At 37.7% G+C, this 10,236-nt stretch overlaps 1 long non-coding RNA gene across 1 annotated transcript in view; it reads left to right on the top strand.

Annotated features, from left to right (window-relative positions):
• LOC122147955 overlaps positions 1–4,498 on the top strand; it is a 6,371-nt gene extending 1,873 nt beyond the window's left edge. The window contains exon 3 of the long non-coding RNA XR_006161934.1: positions 4,402–4,498. This is a non-coding gene — a long non-coding RNA (uncharacterized LOC122147955). The remainder of the gene's footprint in view (positions 1–4,401) is intronic.
• Positions 4,499–10,236: the final 5,738 nt, after the last annotated feature.

Genomic DNA, 10,236 nt, shown 5'->3' with positions numbered 1-10,236 from the left:
GCAGTAAGATGCACACAAGAAAAATAAATATGAGAAAGTGTGACAAACCTTGTCGTCGACTCCTCTGGATCAACTAACCTGGTATGGCTGTGCAAAAAATCGAATCCGATTTTCATGCGCATCTCTTCATAACACGCCCTGTAATTATATATCTCCAGGCACCGTGGTTAGATCAGGGTTGCCAGGTTTTCAAACAAATCCTGCCCAGTTGTTTCTCAAACTAGTCCAAAACTACCCAATCGCGTTTCAGGAGGTTCCCCGATAAAAATTTGCATCCCGGGGTTAAATATAAGTTTTTTTCAGGGTTGCCCTGGTAATATATTCACATTTTAAGGTGCTAAATATCACATTATTGTATGGGGTCGCTCAACCCGCGAACTATGAAAAACAACCGCAGACATGTGGCAACACTGGTTGCATTTACCTAGGCACAGGCCGTATTCCAGCTGACAATCTACCACAAAATCGTTTTAAAATCGCCGGGCAGTGTCCGTTTTCTCTATTTTGAAGAGCGATTTTGTGTACGTGTCGTGGACTCGGCTCTGTTTAGTAAAAAATGCCGCTCCCACCGAACGCAGTGTTAACCAAGTCTGCGCGGTTTTTTCAGGTCCGCGTTTGAACGACCCCAATACCAATACCCGTGATTATTTAGCCCCTAAAATGTGAATATTACCAGGCAACCCTGAACAAAACATATTTTTAACCCCGTGATGCCATTTTTATCGGGGACCTTCCTGGAAACGCGAATTGGGTTATTTTTGGACTAGTTTTGAGAGTAACTGGGCAGGATCCTGTTGTGAAAACCTTGGCACCCTGGTCGTAACGCACGTGGCTGGATATATACTACTAAGTTACAGGAGCGTCTTTACTGAAGAGAGCTCCATGGAAAATCGTAGATCGATTTTTTACACAGCCTACTTAAACCTTGGTGAAGTGCCATTCTTTAATTTAATCGAATAATTCCATTATTGTAAAGGGTTTTAATTACTCTGCAAAACATGTCCCCAAAACCAAATTTATTTAATGAATTAATAATAAATTGGTGCTCTAAAGAATCGAAAGCCTTATAGAAATCTAAGAAAAGAATGAAGCTGTCCTCCTGAATCAAGTCTGAATAATCTAATAAATCAAGAATCAATCTTATATTGTTAACAATGTGTCTTTTGTGCAAAAAACCAGATTGTGTCTCATCTATAACAGAACCCAATACAGATTTTAGTCTTTTAGCAAACATAATAGCTAAAATTTTATAATCACTGTTAAGCAGAGTAATGGGATGCCAATTGTCAATTAAGAGTAAATCTTTTTTAGGTTTCGGAATTAAAGTAATTAAGCCTTGAGTGAGAGTCGGGGGGAGAGCCTCATTCTGTATGCTTTCTTCAAAAACCTTAAGTAAAAAAGGAGACAGTTCTTTAGAGAACTGTTTATAAAACTCTGCGGTAAGCCCATCCGTTCCAGGAGATTTATTGTTTTTAAGTTCAAGAATTGAGTTACTAACTTCAGATAAAGTAATATCACTATCACAGAGATTTCTGTCATCGCTTGAGATACTCTTACAATTTTTAACAGACTCCAGAAAAGTATGGGCTGCCTCTTCCGAAAATGTTTTTTTATACAGATTACTGAAAAATTTAGCACAGAAATGTGCAATTGCCTGAGGATTATTAGTGACTGTCCCCTCAATATTGAGTTTCAATTAGTGAAGTACTTAAGCGATTCTTTTCTAATCTGAAAAAATATGCTGTGTTACATTCTCCCTCCTCCAGCCATTTTTGTCTTGATCTAATATAAGCACCCTGTGCCCTATAAGTGTACATCTCATCTAATTTAGACTGCAGGTCAGCATACTCAAGTTTATCAGATTCAGAAAACAACTCTGGGGGTTTAGGAGAAAGTATCGCAATTTTAGACACCACCTTATTTTCTTCTGCTCTCTTAAGTTTAGCTTAATTACTACCGAATTTTCTAAAGTATTTACTAATTTCAAACTTCAACAGCTCCCACAGGAAACAGTATGAATCTAACACTAAAGCTCTTCTCCAGTACTGCTCAATCAATGATGTAATATTCTTCTTAACATTTATATCTTCTTAACATAATATTCTTCTCTAAGATTTGAGACTTTAGTCTTTGCAACTTTACAGATTTTCTTTATGCACCAATAGCTTGTAACACTCCAAAGATAAAGGAAAAATTGAAATCGCATCATATGACCCCTTTAATATATGATTGTATGCAGAGCCGGACAGTAACGGAGTACATTTGCTTGAGTACAGTACTTAAGTACAATTTTGAGGGATCTGTACTTTACTGGAGTATCAATTTTGGGGAGTACCCATGACCTTACTCAAGTACATTTGTGAGGCAAATATTGTACTTCTTACTCCGCTACATTTCTATCCATAACCGTAAGTACCCGTTACTTCTTCGGCCCCGTCCACACGGAGCTTACCATAATCCGATCTTTTTTTTCCTCGTCTCAAGAAATATCCGCAACAATCGTTCAGTGTTTGTTCATGTTTTTGTTGCTGTTACATGACGTAGCGGTGTCTGATTAGGGCGAGATGTGGGCTGATGACTTCATCATTTCAGAAAATATACGGATTCGCCGTCCAGACGAAAGCGCAAAGGCGGCGTTTTCAAACTTATTCAGTCTGGGACGGATTCCGTGTGGACGAAACGCCTATCCGATAAAAAATAAAAATAATTGTGCGACGGAAAAAAAGAAAAATCTCAGAAATTTATTGTTTCCCTCTTAAACGTGATTGTGCAGGCGCCACTGATTGGGACACAGCCTATCAGCAATCACATTCAGCTATCCGCCAAAGACTTCATCACATTTGATTGAATTGAAGTACAGTACACACACACACACAGAGTTGTCACACATAGATTGTGTGTGTGAGAATGGTGTTATTCAGCTGAAAGTATTTTCTCCTGCCTTTGCCTGTATGGCGTCTGCGAGAGGAAGGGGCTTATTGTCACCAAAGAGCTGAATTTTATTTTTTCTCTCTTTGTACGACTCACCTAAACACTGTTGTGAATGTAGGGGCTGCTGTGATCTTTTTGAATCACGACGCTGCTGATCGGTCTTTCAACAACAAAGAAAACACGCCAGCATGCCAGACACGCCAGCGGCGCGTGTTAATGTGACTGTTGTGAACTACCAACAGACCCGAAGAGAAGACAATGATAGTAATTTTGTTATTTTTAAGCAAATGTATTTTAGGCTTCAATTAAATTAACGGACCTCTTTCACATGGACTACTTAAGATGTTTTATTAACTTTCAACATGGACATACCAATGAGTAATATCAGAAAGCTCTCGGACTTAAATCTAGCAAATTAATGTAAACTGTGTTCATCTTCTGAAACGGAGGTCTCAAGTGGGAACATGTGGTGTGAGTCAATCAATGATATACTTCAAAATTTGGGTGCAAAACTAACATTTAAACTCTAGCATTTGCCAGAGTGTTACACAGCGCAAGTGGAGAAATGTTAAATAAAAGCAACATGGTAAAAGATGAAAATGACTGATTGTACTTTCAATTCCTTTTACATTCTCCAAGGTATTAACATTAAAATGTTACATAACTCCATGTAGGACGTTTCTGTACATAAATGTAAGCACTGTGGCAGTAGTAATGCAATATTTAGAAAATGTACTCTTGTACTCTTGATACTCAAGTACTTTTAAAAACAAGTACTTCAGTACTTTCACTTAAGTAGACATCTGACTGTAGTACTTTTACTTGTACTTGAGTAAAATTTAGCAAGGAGTATCTGTACTTTTACTCAAGTAATGAAGCTGTGTACTCTGTCCGCCTCTGATTGTATGAAATTAATTTAATACCTGGAAGTGGAAAAAGCGACATAAAGCAATTTAATATGCTGTAAATTGTACATGGATGTGTAAAAATTGCAAAAGTGACTAGCAGAAGTACTAATGAGAGTATAATAATAATATTTTAGATATGCACAAGTCTGCTGTTATTAGCAGTGAGCTTTGTGGTTAATTGTTACTGAACCAGATTTGCACAGATGAGTGTTACTTAGGACACTCTCATGTTTAAACTTTTAAAAGTGTTGTTACATGGAAATCATGTTGAAACTGTCTTGAAAATTTAAAGCTTTATAATTTATTTTGAAATAACCTTAAGACGATAGATTTCTGTTGTTTTACTCTTGTCTGAGACACAGATTTTCAGTCTTTTATCAGCTATGAAATCCATTAAAAATATAATTATATGTTACAAACTATGACGATATAAATAGACACTGAACATAAACATTCCTTTCATTGTTGATTGTCCTTCTGTACCACCCTTGACCACACTAACTGTGAAAATGTGAAAGACTCATTTTAAATCTAGTGTGTTTGTCCTTTCTCACTCACACAGAAAATATAACTAATATCAGACTTATTGGTCCAGAAGAATCATTAATAGAGGGAGAATCATCTGTTAACATCAGCTCTGAGGGAACTGGCAGCATCCTGTGCAGTGGATCAAAGATAACAGTCCTCTGTCTCCTCTAGCAACAGCATCATCTTCTCATCTATGGATAACAACAGATCAGTGTCCATCGCCCAGCAGAGATCAGACAAAGTGGAGAATATCATAGAAACCCCCGTCAGCTCTCAGACTGCAATTAACAGCCTGACTATCATCAACTGTATGGTGTTCAACATTCAAAACATCAAGATGATTTGAGCTCAAACCTGATGAAATACAGGCTTGTCTTCAGTGCTCAGTTTGTCAATTGGAGTCTTTTGTTTGCGCTCCAGATGTACCAGAAGATGTTTCTGTTATACGTTCTTCCGGGATGTGGTGGATTTAGGTGTTCGTAATGGCCACCTGACTCTCTTGTTCTGCAAATTAGACCTTCCTGCCTCATTCCTTGTTAATGAGAGCAGACCTCCATGACCACAGACACATTCACCATATAGATGGACTGACTTCACACACACAGTTAAGGAATTCCATCTACACAGCCTCGAATATAGTCACGAAGCGCCTCCACAAAAACATCTTTACTGGTTAAGGTGAGAATAGTTCAAACTAACCTGAAATGGTTTAAGTTTGTGTAATACTTTCACATGAGCCACTAGTTCAGTGTATTACTGTTAGTGTGTGTGTAGTAAATGGCCTTGGTCTTTTGATTCTTGTATCTTTCCATAGTAGAGGGAGGGAGGAGGAGGAGGAGGAGGGCTATGCATCAGAGGCGATAAGCACAGGATTATCCTTGGGGTTTGAAATGGCAGTTGCATTTCATTTGATGTCTGATCCTCTATTTAACCAACACTACCATAAGATATTGAGGTGTCAGCGAGATCATGATGTATTTGTTTTGTAATCCTGCTGATTGAGCTTGTGTCCATGCATCGACCCATTTGTATATACAAATCACTGCTTCAAACTTCCAACAGGCCTTGGCAATCGGGTTCTCACACCATGCCGGGCCTCATGATCTCGGAAATGTATGGTGATTTTGTTCCTGTTTTTATATATCAAGCATAGTGTTTCCGAATTTTCAGTGAATTCTCTGTTGGCTGAATAGTGATGTCATAAATGTCGAGGCTAATACGGTAACTGTTCTACTAAGGTGAATTTTTGTGGGGCAGAAATGGTAAGAACCATCAGGTGTGCAAACAGAAATGTCTGTGTGTTTATGCTGCAGCCCAAGGTAAACGTGCAACAAAGGAATATAACTGAGTGGGCTATGTTGTTTATTGTTCCATAAATGACAATTCGGCCATGATTTTGTTAGAACTCTTCTAGGCCCTTACATGACCAATTACCATCTAGATTTACTTATACAGTAATTACATTTCTATAGCCGTTTCAGATCAACCGTCTCTTCCTGGAATTCAGTTCAAGTATATGGCTTCTTTCCGGTATCAAATTCGTTCCAGGTCTTGCTTTCATACAAGCAACCCCAGCTACAAAGCAGACAGAAGACGGTGAGGTAGCCTCTCCTTGAAATCCTTCCAGGAGATAAAAAAAATATTTCATCGTTAATGTTTTGGTGCCATGGTTTGTTGCACGGTGAGTTCCTCAGTGGAGCGCTAGAATCTTTTCAAAAAAAAAAAATTGTCGCGCCACTGGGAACGGCCTGATGATCGCATAGCTTCTTATCATAGCAAAACTGTCAGATATTGAACCAAATATGACCAGTGTCGTCAGGCATTCGCGCACTGTTTATGAGTGGTCTTTCCTGTTCGTCGTTTGGAAACATCGGCAAACCATATTTTCCTGTTTCCAGATTTAACTCTTAAGAGTGGTAACGCCAATTCTATATAAGTGTTTCTGGAGTTATAATTTGAAAAAAAAAAAATTGTTGGATGCAAAACTATAAACAGATGTGGTTGCAGGAGACTAAGGAGATGGAACGTTCAGACGGATAGGGTAGACATATCTGCTTACGAGAATGACCGAGCATGCTCAGTGGTGGGAGGATGATGTAGAAGAATGCCAGACCTGAAGGGATCTATCAGAGACTAAAGATACTCCTCAGGGGTGATGATCCAAGATCCAGTTAAATCCCGATTCAGGAAACCGATTAATTGTTGTTGTTGTTTCGGAAACATCAAAATAAGGTGCTCTTCATTCTTTTCAGGCTTTCACTTTGGTAAAACAAATAGGGATCGTTTCGTTCAGTTTTATTTTGCTATTGGCTTGTGGTCAGCAATCCTGTTCGGGTGAAAATGAGCCCCTCATCCACAGCCAGCAGGGTGGAGGAGGAGTGAGAACCCCTTAGCGAAACATCTACTTCCTGAATAGATCTATCGGACTTCGCCCATCCCCGATTTTGTCCTCTTTTTGGCCTGGGTTCAGAGATAAATTTGTTGCATGACCTGTACTGAATAATACCAGGCCTGTTGCGTCAGCTGTTTTGGTGTTTTCTCCATCTGTGCTCAAAACCTCATTACCGGTTTAATTATAAAACTTGTTCTCTTCATATGGACCAAGGTATTTTTTTTTCCATGCCAGATTTCCTTGAATTCATTGAATACCGATACCATTTTCTGGTGGTGGGAGTCGAAACCATTTACCATTGCACCGGTTCCTCAGCCATAAAATGTATCTCACTGCTGACAAAAACATGGGCCACTCAAAATGGGACAAGTACCAACCGCCATGGAATCATATCAGCAGATCTGACGTCCTGTAACAAATGATCATTTGCAGGCTCACGTGGAATCTGCACTGGAAGAATTCAATAGGAAACTTGATTGAACACCAGTTGTTGTAAGTCCTAGACCTATGACATCCTTGTCTGTATGCTCATTTTATTCAATATTTTGGCAAGTGTTTTTAAATTTGAATATAAAATTGTATTTATATTTGTTTAGATACTACCAGGCCATCAAGGCTATACTATTTGTACTTTGAAACGGTTCTCAGGAAATCCTGTTTTCCTCTCTTTCCTGCTGGAATGGCCGAAAGAAGGACAAACTAATCGTGTGAAGGGCTCAAAGGCCATTTTCAGATAAAATCTCGCTGAATATAGACTTGCTCTTATCGACAAGGCCTGCGGTGGTGTTTGTTCTATGATTATGGAACGAGGACTGGACTCTCAGAATAATCTGGGTCGTCTCTCTTTTTCCCAGCAGAATTCTGATAGCTGAACTAAGGTATAAACTACTTGTTTTTAATTACTCCAGTAGTGACCCGTACGACCCATCAGGAATTCAACCATTTTGTGCCAAAGAAAGGTCATCAGTCTACTATTATCACTTAGATTACAGCGTTACTTAGAGATATAGCACTTATGTGTGCACTGATTGACTAATAACTGTGATTAGCAGACAGACCTGAGTCCCGAATGTTCATACTATCCTATTTTATTAGGCTATAAATTTGTTCCAGCTCCCCCTTAAAATACTTGTCTTTAAATCTCTCAGAAAAAAAACAAAACAAAAAATAAAAATAAAAGCCATTTTGCAATCCCATATAAAGCACCTGCCACATTTAAGTCAAGTATGTTAAGATGTCAAGTAGTGCACCTTGTCGAAAGCATATATAACACCTGTTCTTTATAGAATTCCCACCATCTGTGTTAATTTATTCAGTATTTTTGCTTGATTATGCTTTGTTATGAATAAGAGTGTAGTTCAGTCTTGTCTGCTTAACATACTTGAGAAAGATTAAATTAATTCTATGGATTTTCTCCCAACACTAGTTCAGAAAATACAAGTTTACAGTATTTCAGTTTCAGATTTCATTTTAAACTTTTCTGCAAATGTCCTTGTGTCAAACAATGTTTTAAATTTATAGACATTAGAAGACACATCCTCATTCTTTCTTCCTTGTACTGGACAAATAAAATAAGTGATAGTGGTTAATGAAAAACAGGTTACGTTCATGACTAAATTCACCTTTAGACCTGAGCTCAATGTTACTAATGGAAATTAAATAAATGGCATTTTTTCTTCTGTTTGTAAATATTGAGTTTTAATGATCACATTTTTTGTGTCCATTATTTATATGGAAGTTATATTATCTGTGTCACGGAGCTGTGTTGATAAATACATGAAGACGAGATGAAGACAAGCAGTCTTTAATAAATCCACAGATAAATAAATCCAAACAAGGGAAGACTGGCGATACACGTAACATTGACGAGACCCGACAACCTCAAACTGAACAGACAGGAACTTAAAAACACAGACCTAATGAGGATAGTAACAAGACACACCTGAACATAATAAAAGGTGGGATGTTAAACAAGCAAAAAAAGCACTTCAGAAGGCGGGGAGAGGCGAAAGCTCACAAACAAGTCCATGTGGTTTGTGACAGTCTGATTCCATCATTATCTTCAATCAGACCTTTTTCAGAAAGGTGTGATGCCTACTGTTCTCTTGTTTATAGTCATTTTGTATGCCATTTTATTTTTATATGTCATAACACAACTGAAAAAATAATTTTCAAAGACAAATGTACAGAGTTAAGCTTTAATATCAAGGTGTTATAGCATGTCGGCCGGGGTTCTCAATATAAAATCTTTCAGATGTCTATTTTATGTTGAAGATCCTGAGATCCCTCCGCGACACAGACCAAGTATTTAATCATTTGTTTCCATGTTTTTTATTCTAATTTATAATCATTTGTTGTCCTTATAATCAATTCAAAAAAATTGTTCTGGTTGTTTCAATTCATAGGATAATGGTGATGATTTTTATTTTTTGATTCCAGCATTCATCTGTTATCATTAAATTGATTAATTTTATTGTTCTCTGTAATTACTATTATCGTTTCTGTTTATTCTGGCTGTGCTTGTAATGGCTTTCCTTCCTTTGTGTTTCCATTGGTGAACAAATCTCATTGCATTAGAGATTTTCACTTGATCTGTTTTGTGTGTATAAGAAGAGAGAGATAGATGGGTCCTGTCCATGCAAACCCAAGGTTTATGGGATGTTGTTGTTTATAACGGTACATGTTGAACTTTTGTGCTGGTCAGGCGAGAAGGTTAAACATTGATTTTAAGAAAGATTGTTCAATAAACTCTGTTACTTTTCTGTTCCTTGGTCAACTTCCAGGCCAACAGAAGGCTCTTCATACTTTCGGTTTTGGTGTGCCAGGGACTTACTGTAGAACGGGGTTTGGGGTATTAACAGCTTTGGCTGCAAACTGGGTCATTCTGTTCCTAGGACAGGCTGATATTTCCTGATGATGGGATCTGGCGTCAGGGGGCTGGATCTCAGACAATATCCGTTGTGGGGACTTGATCTAACATATTTTTTTGCATAGGTTAAGGTCTGGTGCTTAAGTAAAATCATTTATTGACCCTGTTTTGAAGCATTGTCTGTGAAACTAATTTGATTTGCTACTCACATTTATTTTTTTATGATTACCTTTATATCAACCCCTTTTATAAGTCTGCCCCATTTCATTTTAAGAATTTTAAGCTAATTGGGTATTGTTTTAATTTTGATTGCTTCCATTGTCCTCTTTTGTAAGTCGCTTTGGATAAAAGCGTCTGCTAAAATGACTAGATGTTTCTGTGATGTGTTGTTTCAGAGTAGTGCAAAGGAAACAAGGATACACATTCAGGTTTTTATTTTATTGCACTTTACTATCTGTTTGTATCTGTCGATTTCAGTTACAGTATATATATTTAAAAAAATTTTTTTTTTTAAATCCCCCTGCACTGCGCCAGAAATCTCCAATTTAGTAGCACTAACATACACCAAACTTTCCACTTTCATTCCTATCCTATCCTAACTCAAGGCT

The sequence above is a fragment of the Cyprinus carpio genome, chromosome A16 (genome assembly GCF_018340385.1).
Source record: "Cyprinus carpio isolate SPL01 chromosome A16, ASM1834038v1, whole genome shotgun sequence".
NCBI classification, from domain to species: Eukaryota; Metazoa; Chordata; class Actinopteri; order Cypriniformes; family Cyprinidae; genus Cyprinus; species Cyprinus carpio.
Note: the sequence above shows the minus strand (reverse complement) of the source record. Positions and strands in the feature narration are given on the sequence as shown.